This window comes from Arachis ipaensis, chromosome B2, assembly GCF_059453495.1.
Source record: "Arachis ipaensis isolate K30076 ecotype BB chromosome B2, ASM5945349v1, whole genome shotgun sequence".
Taxonomy (NCBI): domain Eukaryota; kingdom Viridiplantae; phylum Streptophyta; class Magnoliopsida; order Fabales; family Fabaceae; genus Arachis; species Arachis ipaensis.
Window position 1 is genome coordinate 20237535 of NC_142437.1, and position 7718 is coordinate 20245252.

Genomic DNA, 7718 nt, shown 5'->3' on the forward strand with positions numbered 1-7718 from the left:
GCAGATTCCTTCTGTAACCCTGTAAACTTATACAAATGATTCTTTACCTTAGTGTCAGTAAACTTTATATAAACAAATAAAAATAAAAATAGGGCAAAGTGCTTAGAGGATTGATGCCCCATGGCTGGGTTGCCTCCCAGCAAGCGCTTCTTTATTGTCTTTAGCTGGACCTTGCTGAGCTTTTAATCTAGCTTCAGCCTTGAGCATTCTTGCTCAATGTTGCCTTCAAGATAGTGCTTGATTCTCTGTCCATTGACAATGAACTTCTTATCAGAATCAATATCTTGAAGCTCCACATAACCATATGGTGATACACTTGTAATCACGTATGGTCCCCTCCACCGGGATTTCAATTTCTCGGGGAATAGCCTGAGTCTAGAGTTGAACAGCAGAACCTTCTGTCCTGGTTTAAAGATTCTAGATGACAGCTTTCTGTCATGCCATTTTATTGATTTCTCTTTATAAAGCTTGGCATTTTCAAAAGCTGTGAATCTAAATTCCTCTAGCTCATTTAGCTGGAGCAATCTTTTTTCTCCTGCTAATTTGGCATCAAAGTTTAGGAATCTGGTTGCCCAGTAGGCTTTATGTTCCAGTTCCACGGGCAGGTGACATGCCTTACCATACACAAGTTGGTATGGAGAGGTCCCTATAGGGGTCTTGAATGCTGTTCTGTAAGCCCACAGAGCATCATCCAAGCTCCGTGCCCAATCCTTTCTACGAGTACTTACTGTCTGTTCTAGGATTCTCTTTAATTCTCTGTTAGAGACTTCAGCTTGCCCATTAGTTTGTGGATGATATGGAGTAGCCACCTTATGGCGAATTCCATACCGAACCATGGCAGAGTAAAGCTGTTTATTGCAGAAGTGAGTGCCCCCATCACTGATTAGTACTCTAGGGACACCAAACCTGCTAAAGATATGTTTCTGGAGGAACTTCAGCACTGTTTTAGTATCATTGGTGGGTGTGGCAATGGCCTCAACCCATTTTGATACATAGTCAACTGCCACCAGAATATAAGTGTTTGAGTATGATGGTGGGAAAGGTCCCATGAAGTCAATTCCCCATACGTCAAACAACTCAATCTCCAAGATCCCTTGTTGAGGCATGGCGTAACCATGAGGCAGATTACCAGCTCTTTGGCAACTGTCACAGTTACGTACAAACTCTCGGGAATCTCTATGGAGTGTGGGCCAATAGAAGCCACATTGGAGGACCTTGGTGGCTGTTCGCTCACCTCCGAAATGGCCTCCATATTGAGAACCATGGCAATGCCATAGGATCCTCTGTGCTTCCTCTCTAGGAACACACCTACGGATAATTCCGTCTGCACATCTCTTAAAGAGATAGGGTTCATCCCACAAGTAGTACTTTGCATCAGTAATTAATTTTTTCTTTTGTTGCCTGTTGTACTCCTTGGGTATGAACCTTGCAGCTTTATAGTTTGCAATATCGACAAACCATGGTGTTTCCTGAATGGCAAATAAATGCTCATCCGGAAAAGTCTCAGAGATCTCAAGAGAGGGGAGGGACGTCCCTTCTACTGGCTCTATCCGGGACAGATGATCAGCCACTTGGTTCTCTGTCCCTTTTCTGTCTCTTATTTCTATATCAAACTCTTGCAGAAGCAATACCCATCTGATGAGCCTGGGTTTTGAATCCTGCTTTGTGAGTAGATATTTAAGAGCAGCATGGTCAGTATACACAATCACTTTTGATCCTACTAAGTATGATCTGAACTTGTCAATGGCGTAAACCACTGCAAGTAATTCTTTTTCTGTGGTTGTGTATTTTTTCTGGGCATCATTTAAAACGCGACTAGCATAATAAATGACATGTAGAAGCTTGTCATGCCTCTGTCCCAGTACTGCACCAATGGCGTGATCACTGGCATCACACATTAGCTCAAATGGTAATGTCCAGTCTGGTGCAGAAATAACTGGTGCTGTGATCAGCTTAGCTTTCAGCGTTTCGAACGCCTGTAGGCACTCTGTGTCAAACACAAATGGCGTGTTAGCAGCTAGCAGATTGCTTAGAGGTTTTGTGATTTTTGAAAAATCCTTTATAAACCTCCTATAGAATCCTGCATTCCCCAGAAAGCTTCTGATTGCCTTAACATTGGCGGGTGGTGGTAATTTTTCAATTACCTCTATTTTTGCTTGATCCACCTCTATTCCCTTGTTAGAGATTTTATGCCCAAGGACAATCCCCTCAGTCACCATGAAGTGACATTTTTCCCAATTTAAAACTAGGTTGGTCTCTTGGCATCTCTTCAAAACAAGTTTTAGGTGATCAAGACAGGAGCTGAATGAGTCTCCATATACTGAGAAGTCATCCATGAAGACTTCCAGAAATTTTTCCACCATGTCAGAGAAAATAGAGAGCATGCATCTCTGGAAGGTTGCAGGCGCATTACACAGCCCGAATGGCATCCTTCTATAAGCAAACACTCCAGATGGACAAGTGAATGCTGTTTTCTCTTGATCCTGGGGATCCACTGCAATCTGGTTATAGCCTGAGTAGCCATCCAAAAAGCAGTAATACTCATGACCTGCTAGTCTTTCTAGCATCTGGTCTATGAATGGTAAAGGAAAATGGTCCTTTCTGGTGGCTGTATTGAGCCTTCTGTAGTCAATACACATGCGCCACCCTGTGACTGTTCTTGTAGGAACCAGTTCATTTTTTTCATTATGAATCACTGTCATGCCTCCCTTTTTTGGGACGACTTGGACAGGGCTCACCCAGGGGCTATCAGAAATAGGATAAATAATCTCAGCCTCTAGTAATTTGGTGACCTCTTTCTGCACCACTTCCTTCATGGCTGGATTTAGCCGCCTCTGTGGTTGAACCACTGGTTTGGCATTATCCTCCAATAGGATTTTGTGCATGCATCTAGCTGGGCTTATGCCCTTAAGGTCACCTATGGACCACCCAAGAGCTGTCTTGTGTGTCCTTAGCACTTGAATAAGTGCTTCCTCTTCCTGTGAATTTAAAGCAGAGCTTATGATTACTGGAAAAGTATCACCTTCTCCCAGAAATGCATATTTCAAGGATGGTGGTAATGGCTTGAGCTCGGGTTTAGGAGGTTTTTCCTCTTCCAAAAGAAATTTCAGAGGCTCTTTCATGTCCTCTGAGTCCTCCAAATCAGGCTGAACATCCTTAAAGATATGTTCCAACTCTGATTCGAGACTCTCAGCCATATTGATCTCTTCTACCAAAGAGTCAATAAGATCAACTTTCATGCAGTCTGTTGATGTGTCTGGATGCTGCATGGCTTTGACAGCGTTCAACTTGAACTCATCATCATTGACTCTCAGGGTTATTTCCCCCTGTTGGACGTCAATGAGGGATCGTCCAGTTGCTAGGAAGGGTCTTCCTAGAATGAGAGTAGCACTCTTGTGCTCCTCCATTTCCAGCACAACAAAGTCAGTGGGAAAGGCGAATGGCCCAACCCTGACAATCATGTCTTCAATCACGCCTGATGGGTATTTAGTGGAGCCATCAGCAAGCTGAAGACATATCCGGGTTGGTTTAACTTCTTCAGTTAAACCAAACTTTCTGATAGTGGATGCAGGTATTAGGTTGATGCTTGCCCCAAGATCGCATAAAGCTGTCTTGGTGCAATTACCTTCTAATATGCATGGTATCAGAAAACTCCCAGGGTCTTTAAGCTTTTCAGGAAAGCTCTTCAGAATGACTGCACTGCATTCTTCAGTGAGGAGAACTCTTTCTGTTTCTCTCCACTCCTTTTTATGACTCAAGATCTCTTTCATGAACTTGGCATAAGAAGGTATTTGCTCAAGTGCCTCTGCAAATGGAATCTTTATTTCAAGAGTCCTAAGATAATCTGCAAAGCGAGCAAATTGCTTATCCTGCTCCTCTTTCCGGAGTTTTTGAGGATAAGGTATCTTGGCTTTATATTCCTCAACCTTAGTGGTTAAAGAAGCCTTTTTAGAGGGGTTGTTATCAGCACTTGTGTGTGTCTGATCCCTCACTGGCAATTGAGTACCAGAGTTAGAAACTGGAGTGACGTTAGATGCCAACTCCTTGTCTGTTCCTGGCGTCTGAACGCCAGAACTGTGCCCATTTTGGGCGTTCAGCGCCAGATCTTGCCCAGTTTGGGCGTTCAACGCCAGATCCTTACCCATTTCTGGCGTTGAACGCCAGTTTTGCCTTGTTTCTGGCGTTGAACGCCAGTTTTGGGCATGGTCTGGGCGTTCAGCGCCAGCCTTCCACCAATTTTCTGGCGTTTTAGTGCCAGAATTATTTTTCCCTGGGCTCTTACTGTCCTCAGGTGAATTTTGGGTGGTTTGCTCATTCCTTAGCTTTTTGCTGCCTTGATGTGGGGTATTTAATGTTTTCCCACTTCTTAATTGAACTGCTTGGCATTCTTCTGTTATTTGTCTTGACAGCTGCTGCTTTGTTTGCTTAAACTGTTCTTCCATATGTATATTAGTCATCCTTGTCTCTTGTAGTCTATCTTTGAATTCGGCTAATTGCTTTGTTAGGAAGTCCAATTGCTGATTGAATTCAGCAGCTTGTTTCACAGGACTGAGTTCAGCAGTTGCTGTTTTAACCTCTTCTTTCATGGAAGGGTCACTGCTTAGGTACAGATGCTGATTCCTGGCAACTGTATCAATGAGCTCTTGAGCCTCTTCAATTGTCTTTCTCATGTAGATAGATCCACCAGCTGAGTAATCTAGAGACATCTGAGCTCCTTCAGCAAGCCCATAATAGAAGATGTCTAACTGAACCCACTCTGAAAATATTTCAGAGGGGCATTTTCTTAGCATCTCTCTGTATCTCTCCCAGGCATCATAAAGAGATTCATTATCTCCTTGTTTAAAGCCTTGGATGTCCAGCCTTAGCTGTGTCATCCGTTTTGGGGGAAAGTATTGATTCAGGAATTTTTCTGTCAGCTGTTTCCATGTCCTTATGCTGGCCTTAGGTTGGTTATTCAACCACCTCTTAGCTTGATCTTTTACAGCAAATGGAAACAGTAATAGTCTGTAGACATCCTGATCTATTTCCTTATCACGTACTGTGTCAGCAATTTGTAAAAATTGTGCCAGAAACTCTGTAGGTTCTTCCTGTGGAAGACCGGAATACTGGCAACTTTGCTGCACCATGATAATGAGCTGAGGATTCAACTCAAAGCTACTAACTCCAATGGAGGGTATGCAGATGCTACTCCCATATGAAGCAGTAGAGGGGTTAGAATATGACCCCAGAGTCCTCCTGGACTGTTCATTTCCGCTTAGGTCCATGATGGAGAAAGGGAGATGATGTAAAATAGAGAAAAATTTATTTATTTATTTATTTATTTATTTCGAAAATAAAATAAATTAATAAAATAAATAAAAATAGGTGAAGATTTTCGAAAAAATGAGGGGAGAGAAAGTGGTAAGGAAGTTTTGAAAAAGATATGATTTGGAAAAGATTTTCAATTTTGAAAAAAAATCTGAAATTTTTTTTTTTTAAATTTTGAAAATTTGTTTTAAAATTAGAGAGAAAAGATATTTTTGAATTTAGTGAGGAAAGAGAAAAACAATAAAATAGCACAAGATTTAAAATTTTTAGATCTAATGCTCCTTGTTTTCGAAAAATTTGGAGGGAAAACACCAAGGAACACCAAACTTAAAAATTTTAAGATCAAGACACAAGGAAAACTCAAGAACACTTTGAAGACTCACAAGAACACAAGAACATGAAGAAGGAACACCAACTTAAAATTTTTAGAAAAACAAAATCAAAATTTTCGAAAATCAAGAGAAATCACAAGAAAACACCAAACTTAAAGTTTGGCACAAAATTTAATAGAGAAATTATTATTTATGAAAAAGAAGATTTTGAAAAGAATATAAAAGATTCTAACCCAATTAACAAGAACACAGACCAACGCTCTAGCCAAATGAGTTATGAATGTAACACTTGTTTCGAAGAAGTATATTTTTTTTTTTTTGAAAAATCAACAAGAAAACACCAAACTTAAAGTTTGGCACAGGATTTAATAGAAAAAATTATTTTTGAAAAAGATTTTAAAAATATGATAGCCAATTACCATGAACATAAACACCACGTTCTAACTAATTGAGCTATAAATTTAAAGTGTTTTAACAAGGGATAAATAATAAAAGACTCTAAACCAAAAAAAGAAAAATTTTTCCTAATCTAAGCAACAAAATAAACCGTTAGTTGTCCAAACACGAACAATCCCCGGCAACGGCGCCAAAAACTTGGTGCACGAATTATGAATTACACTTTTCACAACTCGTACCACTAACCAGCAAGTGCACTGGGTCGTCCAAGTAATACCTTATGTGAGTAAAGGTCGAATCCCACAGAGATTGTTGGTTTGAAGCAATCTATGGTTATCTTATAAATCTTAGTTAGGAAGTCAATTATATTTATCAGTTGAATTACAATTAAACAAGAGAGCATGAATTAAAGGTTACTTGTGATGCAGTAATGGAGAATATGTTGGAGTTTTGGAGATGCTTTGTCTTCTGAATCTCTGCTTTCCTCTGTCTTCTGAATCACGCACGCATGTCCTTCTATGGCAAGCTGTGTGTAGGTGGATCACCGTTGTCAATGGCTACCATCCATCCTTCCAGTGAAAAGATTCCCAGTGCGCTGTCACCACACGGCTAATCATCTGCAGGTTCTCAATCATACCGGAATAGGATCTGCTATCCTTTTGCGTCTGTCACTATGCCCAGCACTCGTGAGTTTGAAGTTCATCACAGCCATCCAATCCCAGAATCCTACTCGGAATACCACAGACAAGGTTTAGACTTTCCGGATTCTCATGAATGCCGCCATCAATCTAGCTTTTACCACGGAGATTCCAATTAAGAAATCTAAGAGATATTCATTCATTCTATAATGGAACGTAGGTGATTGTCAGGCACGCGTTCGTGGAGGAATGATGATGATTGTCACGTTCATCACATTCATATTGAGGTGCAAATGAATATCTTAGATAGTAACACGCATGTTTGAATGGAAAACAGAAATACTTGCATTAATTCATCGAGACACAGCAGAGCTCCTCACCCCCAACAATGGGGTTTAGAGACTCATGCCGTCAGAGAATACAAAGTTTTGATCTGAAATGTCATGAGATACAAAATAAGTCTCTAAAAGTTGTTTAAATACTAAACTAGTAGCCTAGGTTTACAAAAAATGAGTAGACTATGATGGGTGATGCAGAGATCCACTTCTGGGGCCCACTTGGTGTGTGCTGGGCTGAGATTTAAGCAATCCACGTGCAGAGGCCATTTGTGGAGTTGAACGCCAGTTTTTGTGCCAGTTTGGGCGTTCAACTCCAGCTTTTGATCTTTTTCTGGCGCTGGACGCCAGAATTGGGTAGAGAACTGGCGTTGAACGCCAGTTTACATCGTCTATCCTTGTGCAAAGTATGGACTATTATATATTGCTGGAAAGCCCTGGATGTCTACTTTCCAATGCAATTGGAAGCGCGCCATTTCGAGTTTTGTAGCTCCAGAAAATTCACTTTGAGTGCAGGGAGGTCAGAATCCAACAGCATCAGCAGTCCTTTTTCAGCCTGAATCAGATTTTTGCTCAGCTACCTCAATTTCAGCCAGAAAAATACCTGAAATTACAGAAAAATACACAACTCATAGTAAAGTCCAGAAATATGAATTTTTCCTAAAAACTAATGGAATTAAACTAAAAACTAACTAAAATATCCTAAAAAC